Below are 12,010 nucleotides of genomic sequence, written 5' to 3'. Positions count from 1 at the left end.
TATGGTTAAACCTGGAGGACGTTATGTTAAGTGAAATAAGCCAGACACAGAAAGATAAATACTGTATGATCTGTGGAATCTAATTTTTTTAAAGTAAGAGTTTATATCCTACAAGCAAAGAGAACAGTGGTTATCTGAGACTAGAAAGGGGATAGGGGAAAGGAGGAGAGGGAAAGGCTGTCAACAGGTACAAAGTGACAATTAGATTGGAAGAATAAGTTCTGGTGTTTTATTGCACAGTAGGGTTGCTGTTAACAATAAGGTATTGTATATTACAAAACAGCATGAGGTGAGAGATATGCTAAGTACCCTGATTTGATCAGTATACAACATTTGTTCGTATGGAAACACCAAACTGTAACCCAGAATATGTATAATTACATATTATATATATGTGTATGTGTGTGTCTGTGCGTGCACAAAAAAATTCTCAAAGGCCCAAAGAAGCAGTAAAGCAAATCCCTCACCACCAGAATAACTAAACATACAAAAAGCCAGCAATTACAATGAAAATTACAAAAAAAACTACCAAAAAACATTTACAACGTGTCAATTAAAAAAAGAATCCTTTCCTGTATTATTGTTACTAAAATGGGCAAAATAGCACCTTCCTATTTATTACATCAGAGAAATGGTGAAGTAACTGAAAGAATGTAAGTTAAGTAGGTGAATTCTGGAGAACACACTGTAATTTTATCTTTCTTTTTTCAGATAAAGCAACAGAGCAACTTAGTCAGCTTAAAGAGTACCTATATCATAATTTTTTGAAGTTTGCATTTGCATTTCTTATTGTATCACTAACTTATGAAGTTATAACTCTTACCTTGAAATCTTCCCAAGTTTTGCTCACTTAACAAGCTTGCAAACAACAGTCCAGCATTTTCCTGAGGCAGATTACCATAGCAGCATCCAGTCTATCAACCTTTAAAACAGAAAGGTGAATCCTAAGAATTTTGTGATAGTGATAAAGCTAAAAGCCAGTAGAAAGCACCAGGTCTTCTCTGGTTCTGATGTAATTATTCTTTTTTTTTTTTTTGAGACAGTCTCGCTCTGTCACCCAGGATGGAGTGTAGTGGCACAATCTCCGATCACTGCAAGCTCCACCTCCTGGGTTCACGCCATTCTCCTGCCTCAGCCTCCTGAGTAGCTGGGACTACAGGTGCCCGCCACCATGCCCAGCTAATTTTTTGTATTTTTAGCAGAGACGGGGTTTCACTGTGTGAGCCAGGATGGTCTCGATCTCCTGACCTCGTGATCCGCCTGCCTCCGCCTCCCAAAGTGCTCGGATTACAGGCCTGAGCCACTGCGCCCGGCCTCATGTAATGATTCTAGAAGACCCCCATGACAAAATATTTTATCTTAAAGATTGTACTTGTTCTTTACACTTAAAGAAACTGAGTTTCTGATCATGCCAATCATTAGATGGGAGGCCTCAGACAAGTCTTTTAGCGTCCCTGGACCTTAATTTCCATTTCCGTAAAAAGTCAGGAGTGCCTTAGATGATCTCCAATTTCCTCTCCACTCTGATTTCTCATCCTATGCTTCCTAGTTCATTTCTTCAATGTTGTGTGCCTCAAATCAGGAAGAAAATCTGGCAGAAGAGCAAGAATTTCACCTGTATTATTTATTATTTTCACCAGCTCACCCACCCACCCTGTTTCTATTTTTCCACGTAAGAGCCTTGGAGTTGCTTTTGATTTTTCCCTTTTATGTACTTGAGACAAATTATGACATTAATTCATAAATACTTATAGAACACTTTCAAAGTTTTACTAATTACTTCTTCTGCAGATACTGACTCATTTGATTAACACAACAGTTTGGGCTAGTAGGTATTATTTTTAACTAATCTGGCGAGGAAACCAAAGCCCAAGAAAGTTTAGTGAGTTAACCGCCCAGAATAACACAGATAGCAGTTATAGGACCAGATCTTCTTTTTTTTTTCTTTTTTCTTTGCACTGTGTCACCCAGGCTGGAGTGCAGTGGCACAATCTCGGCTTACTGCAACCTCTGCCTCCTAGGTTCCCAGTGATTCTCCTACCTCGGCCTCCTGAGTAGCTGGGATTATAGGTGCATGCCACCACGCCAGGCTAATTTTTGTATTTTTAGTAGAGACGGGATTTCTTTTTTTTTTTTTTCTTTTCTTTTTTTTTTTTTGAGACAGAGTCTCGCTCTGTCGCCCAGGCTGGAGTGCAGTGGCCAGATCTCAGCTCACTGCAAGCGCTGCCTCCTGGGTTTACGCCATTCTCCTGCCTCAGCCTCCCGAGTAGCTGGGACTACAGGCGCCCGCCACCTCACCCGGCTAGTTTTTTGTACTTTTTAGTAGAGACGGGGTTTTACTGTGTTAGCCAGGATGGTCTCGATCTCCTGACCTTGTGATCCGCCCAAGAGACGGGATTTCACCATGTTGGTCAGGCTGGTCTTGAACTCCTGATCCTGTGATCTGCCTGCCACAGCCTCCCAAACTGCCGGGATTACAGGCATGAGCCACTGTGCCTGGCCTATTTATTTATTTATTTATTTGAGATGGAGTTTCGCTCTTGTTGACCAGGCAGCGTGATTTCAGCTCACTGCAACCTCCACCTCCCAGGATTACAGGCATGCGCCACTACACCCGGCTAATTTTGTATTTTTAGTAGAGACAGGGTTTCACCATGTTGCTCAGGCTGGTCTTGAACTCCCGACCTCAGGTTATCTGCCTGCCTCGGCCTCCCAAATTCTGGGATTATAGGTGTGAGCCACTGTGCCTGGCCTAGGCCTATTTTTTTTTTTTTTGCATTTTTTCGTAGAGACAGGATTTGGCCATGTTGGCAAGGCTGGTCTTGAACTCCTGACCTCAGGTGATCCACCCACCTCTGCCTCCCAGAGTGCTGAGATTACAGGTGTGAATCACCGTGCCTGGCCAGGACCCGGTCTTCTGATTCCGAAGTCTTCTTTTCACAACACTAAAATCTCTTAAGGCAGATCCAGGTTTTGTAGGGCCTGAGGTATCTATATTTTGATGACTATCTATCTTCAAGGATAGGAGTACAAAACTGCAATACAACACAAAGTATGATCCTGTTGAACACACTGTTAGGGCCCCTCTCAGAGCCTCCTTGGGGTCTATTCAAGGGAAGGGCCTCTAGGGTTAATCTTTAGGGTTAGGTTTCATGTAGTGTTTTCTATATGGTAAGACACTGCAAAATAAATACTAATTTTTTTTTTTTTTTTTTTTTTTGAGACAGAGTCTCACTCTGTTGCCCAGGCTGGACAGGCTGGAGTGTAGTGGCACCATCTCGGCTCACTGCAACCTCCACCTCCTGGGTTCAAGCGATTCTTCTGCCTTAGCCTCCCAAGTAGCTGGGACTACAGGCACGTGCCACCACACCCGGCTACTTCTTGTATTTTAAGCAGAGACAGGGTTTCACCATATTAGCCAGGCTGGTCTCGAACTCCTGACCTCATGCCCTGCCCACCTTGTTTTTTTTTTTTTTTTTGAGATGGAATCTCACTCTGTTGCCCAGGCTGGAGTACAATGGTGAGATCCTGGCTCACTGCAATCTCTGCCTCACGGGTTCAAACAATTCTCCTCTCTCAACTTCCTGAGTAGCTGGTACTACAGGCGTGTGCCACTACGCATGGCTAATTTTTGTATTTTTAGTATTGGCAGGGTTTCACCATGTTGGCCAGGCTGGTCTCAAAATCCTGGCCTCAATTGATCCGCCCACCTCAGCCTCCCAAAGTGCTGGGATTACAGGCTTGAGCCACCACGCCGGCCTGCAATAAATACTAGTTTTATTATCATAATAACCCTGAGGTAGGTATTATCCTTGTTTTACAGAGTTGGGAGTCAGGCTTGGAAAGGTAAAATGACTTGCCTGAGGACATAGAGCTGGTAAGTGCAAGAATCAAATTTGGAACCCAACAGATCTGGCTCTCAGGTCTGTATTGTCAATCTACCACCTTATGGGGCTCTATAAGCCTACTTATGAGGTTTTCTGGGATTCATCTTATTTAACCACTTCTCACTACATTCCATAGAACAGGGCCTTATAAATGTACATCTAAATCAGACTCAGGATCCTCTCTCTCTAACTTAATTCTGCTTACCATCTACCTGACTGCTGCTGCCACCCTAGCACTGCTCTTGTAAGTCCTGGTTGCCCCAATGACCCGAAATGCCTTCCCTTTCTCCGTGTTTATGTAAATGTAAAAAGCAATTACTGTATTACTAGTAGTACTGGGCCGTGGATGCCATACTGTCTTCTAACACACTGAACTGTTATTGGAAAGCACACAGGACCTCTCAGGACCTGATCCTCCAATCTGTACTCTTCTTCAATCTCAAGCTCTTCATTTACAAAACAGAAACCATAAGGCCTACCTCCCCGGGTTGCTGTGAGAATTGAGGGGGAGGGTAAGTGAGAGGGTGAGTCCTGGAAGGGAGGAAGACACGAGGGAATGGCAGGGTTCTGGCAAGCAGTAAGTGCTCAACAGATGTTGGTTAATTTGTGCCTGACACAGTCTCCCCCAAAAACTTGCAAGCTTTTCGAAGGCAGGGGCCTTGCCTCATACTTTTCCAGTATTTCTCAAAAGTCCTGGACATCAGAGACACTCCATGGTCATCTGATCACTTCAACACACACACACGTTGGTTATCCGGTCAAAGCGGCTATTACGATAAAAACAGACTCTGGGGTGTGACTTCATATGCTGGCCGCTGACAAGCTGGGCCGTCTGGAAAGTTACTTCACCTCTCTGAGCCTCGGGTCCCTTATTTACAAAATGTTCACGGCAGCGCCCACTTCACAGGGCTGTGAGGATTACAGAGGCTAATCCGGGTGAGGCGCATCAGCCCCAGCGCCGCCTGCCACGATTCTATCCGGCCCCACACACGCATCGTCCATAGGCGTCCGGCCCCTGCATTCTCGCTTCTCCACGTGGCCGAGGTGCACACCCCAACCCACTGGCCAGTCTCCCCGCCCTCTTACCTGCTCTTCTTTCCCGACTGTCTTTAATACCCACCAGGCGCCAACCGCCGCGGGCCTGGCTCTGCGGTGGCAAGTTGCAGGGGTTCTCCCTTCAGGGCCTACCGACGAGCCTACGAGGTCAGTTCTATTACTGTCGCCACTTCAGAGGGAGGAAACAGGCCCGGACGGTTGGGGAACTTTCCGAGGTCACTTAACTGGTGTCAGGCCCGGATTGGAATCCAAACACATCCCAGCCCGTGCCCGGCTCCACAGCGCCGGCCCCCGGCGTCTTCCCGGGTGCCAGCGGCACCCGCATCCATTCAAACGCTGCCCAGTCCCCGCTCCTCAGACGCTTCCCGCTACTCCGCGCGCTCGTCTCCCCCCACCCATCAGGGTCAGGCCTCTAGGTGACTTTTCCTATTTCTCTAGCAGAAACTGAGGGGTGAGACCGACATTTGTGTTCCGAACGAGGGCAGGTTGCCTAGAGCTCGTCAGACAAGGACCAACGGGCGAGTCTGGCAGGGTGCGGTAGCTCCGCGTCGCTCTGCAGGGGCGCAGCGCGCGGGTCGGACTGGGACGCCGGTCACGTGGCGGGGAGGGGGGCGCCGGCGCGCGCGGGCGAGCTAGAGGGCGCGCGCGGCTGAGAGCGTGTGGAGATGCGGGCTGCAGTTCGGATGTGTGTGTGGCGGGGAGGGGGCGGCGGCCGGGAGAAACGACTCCGCCCCCTGTGCGCATGCTCGGGCCCCGGCGGGTTATAAGGCAGCCTCGCCGGCCCGACCAGACAAAGTGGTGAGCTGCTACGTGACTGGATGGCTGCGTAGGTGCTGGAACAAGTAAACGAGGCAGCGAGCGAAGGACGGGAGTCGGACCCTGGGCCCCGTGGAACTCCAGCCCGCGCCACCACGTCACGCACACGCTCGGCGCTGCGATCCGCGCTTATAACGGTTAGTTGGGTAACAGCCGGCGGCATGCGGCGCGGACCCCACGGTGCCCTCGCTTCCCTGGTGGGGTCGGAGGGGACCTCCGGGGTTGGGAGACTTTGTCTCCGGGGGAGGGAGGCGGCCCAGCAGAGGGCATCGTGGTCACAGGCAGTCGCGTGGCCTCGGACTGCAGTGCTGGTGAAGGAGACCTTGAGGCGCTGGGGACAGCGCCTCTCTCAGCCGAGCCGCGGGCCGCGTGGTCATATGCCGGCCCCTGGCCTGGCCGAGGAGTTGGGTCGTAGTGCCCGGTGACGTTGGGGAAGTCCCCTTCCCCTCTAAGTCTTCAATAGGCTCCTCCAGAGATGCTTTGATCTGGAAAAGGGATAACAGGCTGCTTCATGTGGTACCTCCAGACTCTCCTGGCCGCTTCTGTTCCAAGGGAAGGGACTCGGGGCAGGAATTATTTATGACTCGTGACATTGTCCGCCCCAACCTTCTTGGCCGACCGATCCTTGCCCCACGTGGTGACTTGCGAGAGTGATGCGGAGAGCCGCATTCCCCACAGCCAAGGCGTGACTGCAGGGTTCGAGTAGACTTTGCGGAGGGGACGGGGCAGCCCGCAGACTCCTGGGAGTGGTGCTGACGGGGGCTCTTTGTCATTCAACCTGTGGCTGCCAGCGTCCGCCGCAGCACCCTTCTACCATGGACTTAAGGCGGCCCTGTTGAGAGAAATCTGGAGGATAGCGTTTACACTTGGTCCGATGCAAGCTTTTTGTTCCAAGTACGTCTTTTTTTTTTTTTTTTTTTCCCCAGCATGCGTTTTAACATTTTATTACTTTGTCGTGACATATTTGATGGAACAAGCAGTTGCCAAAAACTAGTTTGTAATTAATCTAAACCAGGAGACAAACTTGTTACTACTTTAGTCTTTCCTTGGGTTTCCAGTGGCTGATTAGAAACTGGGCTGCTACTGATAACAGTGAAATGTTTACTCGCTACTTTATTTACTGTAACTTACTATAACTTGTTTTGATTTTTTTTTTTTTCAAAAATTACTCTGGTTTCAACAATTTTTTTATCTCAACCACCAGCCCAGTGAGGTGATGCAAAGACTATGTATCTTCGGTTTTTTTAGTTAGGTGTTAAATAGTACTCATAAACGCAAGTCTTACACCCTGGGGCACAACTTTGCCTTCAGATTGCCATAGAAATGACCAACAATTCAAGATATTTAGCACTTAAAACACGTGGTGAGTAAGATTTATTATTTACACAGAAGTTGAATATATTTCAGTAATTCATTTTGGGTTTAGGTAGATGCTGTTGTTTCATCAGATTGCAGTTACCTTTGTGAAATATGCAAGTTGATCTGAGGAGCATTTTGTAAGATTTTTATAGCTGAATAGATTTGAAGGTTTAGTTGTGCTTAACGGGGTAAACTGTAATGTCCTTAAACAGATTAAAAAGGAAAAAAATCATCACTATAGGATGAAAACAAATGATTAGTGTTTCACTAATTTACATCTTTTAGCCTTTAAATATTAGGGCATATATTAGCCCTGGAAAGGACCCTAATGACCCTGATCAGGATCCCTTGTTTTACCCATAAGGAAACTGAGGCTGGAGGGATTAAGTGATCTAACATCTTAGGTCTGAAAACTTATTATGGTTTGGTGGGAAGTATGTGTGTCATTGAACTCATTTTTGTTAGATTGGCACTCCTGAGTTTTCTTTAGATTGTAAATTAGGATACAAATTATCTCGGCCTGAAAATAGATTTCTCAACTCCTTATGTTCTGCATTCCCATCGTGTTTTCAATTCACTTTACAATGCTCAGTCCTATGCAAGATTAACATCTCTGTGTAAATGCCTTCATAGCTGTCTTGTTTTTGTTGCAGTTGAGAGGACTAGGAAGATGGAACTTGGGTATGAGGAAAACAGTCCAGATTGTTGTGAATTTTGTATGTTCAGTTTGTTATTGGCTACCAGGCACTGTGAGAGACTTAGGATTCAGCAGTGAACAAATTTCACCATTTGCCCTCCTAGAGTTATAGTCTAGCTGGAAAACAGATAAATATATAATTGCCACAGCAAACACTCTTTACAAATAAGTAGGGACTGTTATACTACGGTAAGTACAGGTTCCTGTAGGAACAAATACTGTATTGTGTAGGTGTGAGAAGACACTCAACTTAGTATAGAAGCAATTTGGGTAGACCTCTCTGAGGAAATACTGTTTAACCTGAGACTTCAAGGATGAAAGAGCTAGCCAGGCAAGGCAGTGATGATGGGTGGAAAGAACATTCCAGACATGAACACTGAAGCTACACTCAAGAGTACAGGGTGTAATGCAAGAGCTGAAATAATTTTACCAAAGCTAAAGCATAAAGTCAAAGAGAATAGAAAGAGATAGAAGTTGAAGAGATAGTATGAGAAAATGGAGGGCCTTGTAAGCCATTTTAAGGAATCAAGGAGGGTAAAAAAATTTAAAGGAGGCTCTTATTTTGAAGCTGATTGAAAGCAGTTTAAGGATTTTCAAGCTGGGCACTGGTGGCTCACGCCTGTAATCCCAACACTTTGGGAGGCGGAGGCGGGTGGATCACTTGAGGTCAGGAGTTCAGGACCAACCTAGCCAACATGGTGAAACCCTGTCTCTATTAAAAATACAAAAAATTAGCCGGGCGTGGTGGCGTGCTTCTGTAATCCCAGCTACTTGGGAGGCTGATACAGGAGAACTGCTTGAACCCAGGAGGTGGAGGCTGCAATGAAAACTGAGATCACACCACTGCACTTCACCTCAGCTCAGGCGACAGAGCAAGACTATCTCAAAAAAAAAAGGATTTTCAGTGGGGCTGGAGATAACCTGATTGGATTTTGCGTTTTAGGAACATCATTTTGTATGCGATGTGGAAAACAGGCTGAAAGGAGGCGTTGGAGTGGTGTGAGACCACAGTGATGGACAAGACAGGATTTGGTAGAGAAACAGACAGGATTTGGTGGAAACCAGATGTGGGAGACTGGGAAAGTCAAAGACGTTAAGGATATAACGTTCAACATGTTATATCCTTATATCCTTTCTGGCTTGAACGAATATGAGTTTATTAGGTGGTATTTGTTTGTCTCCGTTTAACCAACAGGGACACTAAGAAGTTGCGTGACTAGACCAGGGCTGCTCAGCTTGTAAGGCTTGGAGACAAAATTCAAACTGTTGTTTTCAGTTTTTGTTGGCAACCCCTGAGAATGGTATTTTTCTTTTTTCCCTTTTGAACAGTTAAGTATGGAAAATTTCAAAACACAAAGAATTGAGCGACACGATTTATCTCTTTCCCTATCTACTTTCCCCAGACCCTACTGGATTACTGTGAAGCAAATTCTACCAATGATTTCATTTGTTTTATTTCAATATAGATATCTGAAAGATAACTCTTGAGAAAATCATAACCACAGTGCCATTACCCTACCTTTAAAAATTAACATCACCAAATATCCAGTCAGTATTCAAATATTCCTCAGTTGTTTTTAAATAATTGGTTGGTTTGATTTGGGATCCAAACACGTTAACATATTACATTTGTTTGGGATGTCTCTTAAACTTTTTAATCTATAGGTTCCCTCATCTTAATTATTTTCCTCGTAATGTATTTTCCTTATAAGGTTGGTGCAAACGTCATTGTGGTTTTTGCCATTACTTTTAATGGTAATTTAAAAACCACAATGACATTTGCACCAACCTAATATTTGTTGAAGGAACCAGGCCATTTTTCCTCTAGTTTCTCTCATCCTGGATGTTGATGAATATGTCCCTCAGGTATAGATTTAACATGTCCTAGTTTAATATGTCCCTCTATCCTTTGTATTTGCTGTAAATTGGTAGCTAGATTGAAGACTGAACAAATTTAGTTCAGGTTTGATTTCCGAGTGGGAGTGTTGGGGGAGAGGACAGGTATAATTCCTAGATATTGCTGTGTACTTCCTTCAAGAGGCATATATTTGGTTATCCCTCTTTCTACTACATTAATAGCCTATTTTCATTATTTCACTAGTGGTTTACAAGTGGAATTAATTATGGCTTTAATTCTACCATTTATTTTTAATTTAACTAGAATACCTCTATAAAGAAAGGTACAATTTGAATAGGAAGGACAAGTTAAATTAAAGTTTAAGTTTTAATACAATATGGTATGTTATTGACACTGTCTTTTTCTGGAAATGTATTTAAATGTATCGAGGTATATCCTCTTAAAAGGCCACTATTTTAAGTTGTAAAAGTGTTTTTAGCATTTGATGTTAACATTTCAAATGGCTTTTAGTATTTAGAATATTTAAAATTTTTGTCCTTAAATTGATGGCATTTCTTTTGGTCTTTCATGCTCTTTCTTGGAGGACTTTGCTGTTCCCACAGCTTTTAGGGAATACCTAGTAGAATCACTACTAAATCCAAACCTCTAGCTATAAAAGGATTCCAGATTGTAAGTTCCTCAAGGACGGGGATTGAACACTCTTATTGATGATCTGCTTTTCCAGTTGCTTCCTGGGCATTTCAAACTTAATATGTCACTTAAAGCTCATTATCTCTGCCTGTTCTCAGGTTTCCTTCATCTCCAAACCTAGTTTTTTTTCTTCTGATTCTACCATTCTTGAAGGTAGCCCGGCTTAAAACCTCTGAATCATCTTAATGTTTCTCCTAGTAGGCCCCCCTGCCCTACCACATGCAGTTTCTGCCAATCCCTTGTCCCTTTTGTTATTTCTTGTCCAACCCCCCACTTTTCATTTGTAATACTGCTACCTAGTTTATATGTTTTTCTCTTTGCAGGGAGGGAGTGTTACAGGAGATTTTTACAATGAATGGAAGGACTAGTTTAGGTGGCATGTTTGGTTCCTAGTGTCATCCTGAGAAGAGTATATAAGTTATAAATCTATAAATTATACTTTATAAATTTATAAAATCACTCTCTTGCCCAGGCTGGAGTACAGTGAAACCATCATGGTTCACTGCAGCCTCTAACTCCTGGGCTCAAGCAGAGCCACCTCAGCCTTTTGAGTAGCTAGGACTACAGGCATGGGCCATAATGCTCAGCTAATATATTTAAACTTTCTTTTAGTGATAGGGTCTCACTATGTTGCCCTGGCTGGTCTCAAACTCCTGGCCCCAAGCCATCCTCCTGCCTTGGCGTCCTAAAGTGCTGGGATTACAGGTGTGAGCTACCCCACCTGTCCAGCAATAACAATCTTCTGGGATCACAGTATGCACAATGATAGGAAGGGTTCACATCCACCACACCAGTGAGACGGCTGCATGGGCTGAACCATTGAAGGGTGTCACTGACCATTTCTCTTGCAGAGTAAGATCCAATTCTGTTGGTTATCTACATTATCATGTTGCTAATCACAACTCATGATATTGTTGAATCTGACTTAATTACAATGACTTAGCCTTTGTATAGGAGAATTTCCTCAAAATGTACTGATATTATAAGCTGTATATTTGATCATTGGTTGAAAAATATGTCCTCCCTCTGATTTTGCTCTTCCTATACAAACCTTTTGAAGATTATTGAATGAATGAAAATCTATACACTGCTCTGGTGTGTTAGACTATTTTGGAGAGTAACAGGGCCTTTATAATTTGTCTTTTTGAGTTTTGGGAACCAAAACTTATGTTTTTACTTTATTGACCTGCTCTTCTGTTCCTGTATGAGAGGTTTTTATCCTGGGGTCTGCATATTGATTCCCCAAGGTGTATTGAATTCGGGGGGTCTGTAAACTTGTTTGGGGGCAAAATATTACATCTTTTAATTAACCTCTAATTAAACTTGGAATTTCATTCAAATATGAATATAGGCAACAAACGCATGGTTGTATTAGCAGTACCTGTGACTTTGTCACCAACAGAAATCATGTACTTCATACCATAATGCAGCCGTTATAGCTATCTTGAAATTGTTTAAGCTTATCACTACCTCAAAATTACTGTGGTTATTAGACCCACTGCTGGATCTTATTTTATTTTTTAAAAGCACGTTGTTAATTCCAGTTAAAGTGTTTTGACAGTTCTATCTTTGCATTTTATTTTGTGCATTTAAAAACATTATTCTGGCTGAGCACGGTGGCTCACGCCTGTAATCCCAGCACTTTGG

General features: G+C 44.2%; 1 protein-coding gene and 1 long non-coding RNA gene across 3 annotated transcripts in view; one reads left to right on the top strand and one right to left on the bottom strand.

Moving 5' to 3' along the window:
* Positions 1-5,041, bottom strand: part of LOC112621055 — a 60,349-nt gene extending 55,308 nt beyond the window's left edge. Inside the window, exons 1-2 of the long non-coding RNA XR_003118651.1 lie at positions 4,974-5,041; positions 824-922 (exon numbers count right to left, since the gene is read on the bottom strand). This is a non-coding gene — a long non-coding RNA (uncharacterized LOC112621055). The remainder of the gene's footprint in view (positions 1-823; positions 923-4,973) is intronic.
* A 536-nt stretch (positions 5,042-5,577) lies between these two features.
* The window catches only part of SLC16A1 (solute carrier family 16 member 1), a 43,149-nt gene continuing 36,716 nt past the window's right edge, over positions 5,578-12,010 (top strand). Inside the window, exon 1 of one of the 2 annotated variants that reach the window (XM_025380203.1) lies at positions 5,578-5,896. The gene's annotated coding sequence lies outside the window, so the exon portion shown is untranslated. Of the gene's footprint in view, positions 6,654-12,010 lie in introns of both variants that reach the window. The other variant, XM_025380209.1, reaches the window with a different exon arrangement.

This window comes from Theropithecus gelada, chromosome 1 (genome assembly GCF_003255815.1).
Source record: "Theropithecus gelada isolate Dixy chromosome 1, Tgel_1.0, whole genome shotgun sequence".
Taxonomy (NCBI): domain Eukaryota; kingdom Metazoa; phylum Chordata; class Mammalia; order Primates; family Cercopithecidae; genus Theropithecus; species Theropithecus gelada.
The sequence above is the reverse complement of the archived record's forward strand: the minus strand, read 5'-3'. Positions and strand labels throughout refer to the sequence as shown.